Source organism: Lutra lutra, chromosome 7 (assembly GCF_902655055.1).
Source record: "Lutra lutra chromosome 7, mLutLut1.2, whole genome shotgun sequence".
NCBI classification, from domain to species: Eukaryota; Metazoa; Chordata; class Mammalia; order Carnivora; family Mustelidae; genus Lutra; species Lutra lutra.
Window position 1 is genome coordinate 136,963,079 of NC_062284.1, and position 1,972 is coordinate 136,965,050.

Sequence of the window (1,972 nt, forward strand, 5' to 3'; positions counted from 1 at the left end):
TTCTGACTTCTATAAAAGTTATGTGTGTCTTTATCTCACTTATAAACTGTGACAGCTTAGAGGTTATGTCCTGTCTCCGTATCCCCAGGGTCTGGCACTCACCACCAGTTTAATTAACGTCTCTTGAACGGAATGGATTCGATTAAGCAGCAGGTCTTCCTGAGCTCTCCAGGGGGCTCAGTAAGGGCTGAACTGTGACATTTTCTTTTTGAGCAGCGATTCCTGGAGGGGATAGTGGAAACAGGCCAGGGATGGAGGTGTTGGCTTCTTTCCGTGTGGGGGGTTTGATGACGCCGCTCTTCATTCATCCTGAGTTCTGCTGCAGGCAGCCCCGTCCTACCAGTAGATAGACAAGGTCCGAAGTCCTCCACAGGCTCTTCTCCAACCCCGGCTCTTTCAACGGACTGCTGCCTCAGTTTCTCTTTATATTTGTATCCCCCCCGCAAAGGGCTGGAGAGGACCCCTCAACTCAGCCCTCTTATCTGGTCCCCTGAATGTTTCCTTTACCCCAGTCACAATCTGGGGTCTTGGCCAGACCCAGGCAGGTCTGTCTCCTTGCCCCTGAGAACTGTGACCCGTTGTCCTGCCAAGCGGACCCAAACACTGTCCCTGCTGGGACCCTGCCACTTCCCTGCTTTATCCAGACCAGTACGCTTCTTCTCTGGCCTACACTGTCCTCTGGCCCATCCCCCAGGGTGGTCTTTTTCTTCTGGCCTTGTGTCACCCACCCTCCCCATCCCCCAGCAAGTCAGACTCAGACTCTTAGAAGAAGAGTTAGGACAAGCGGGGACAGATGGCAGTTGAGCAGGATTGGCCCTCATGAATCAGAGGAGAAGCCATTCGCCTAGATCAGGGGTCAGCCCACCGGTTTTCGTAAGGTTTTATCAGAACTGGCCACACCCACCATGTACGTGGGGTCTGTGACCCATTTGTACTACAAAGGCAGAGTAAAAGAGCTGGGACGAGATGTGTGGTTCTGAAGCCCGAAACTATTTACCATCTGCCCCTTTACGGAAAAAGTCTGCCAACCCCTGGCCTGGTTGACGGCCACAGAGGGAAACCGCGTCGAACCCTCACGTGGCCATAGCTTTCTGCCACCTCAGAGCTTTTGAAATTTCACTAATACTTCATCAGTACAGTGGGGACAAGGACGCATTTGACTTCTTAGGGTTGTTGAGGTGATAAAAGAATGTGAGGAAAGAGCGATGCCTGGAGCATGGTAAGCAGGGCAAGTGATGACTTCCTATTCTTCTTCATGTGTTAAAGCCTAGGAGGTAAATCTACTTGCCCAAGGTCACTCGGCTAGTGAGAGGCAGCGTTGGAACTTGACCACAGGCCATCTGACCCCAATGACTCTGCTCTCAACCAGTGCCCGCCACAGCCCAGCCCCACGTGGCAGCCTGATGGCAGCAGAGGACACAGAGACTCCAACAAATTTTGCCTGATCCAGAGTTGCCCAGTACGGATCATTGACTTGGAGAAGGGCCAAGGCGTAGGCTCAGTTCTCCCTTGGCTGCAGAATCCTACTGACTTGAGAGTGCGAATGGAACATTCTGAGATGCCCAAGGGGAGACTGAGCCCAAATCTGCAAATGTGTAGATTCTGTGATAGTGTGCAATGGACATGCCTCTTACTAGCTGGGTGACCTTGGACAAGTTCTTAAACCTCTGGACATCTGCTTTTCCTTATCTGTAAATGGAGCTATCTACTCAGCCCCCAGGTGATGGAAAGCTCGCATGGGTGGAAGACTGTGAAGGCACTGGGAGACTGCCAGGAAGACCAGGGTCGCCTTAGGAAGACCACTCGGGGGGACGGTTCATAGCTGCAGACTCACCCAGTTTTTTTCTCCAGCTAGTCCCTCAGAAGCAAGACCTACAAGGCCATAGAGGCAAACGTGATCGCGATAGCCAAGGATGGCCCGTCTTCACCATGCAGGATTCCTCTCTTTGCAACCCTGCCCTTCTGCCCGTCA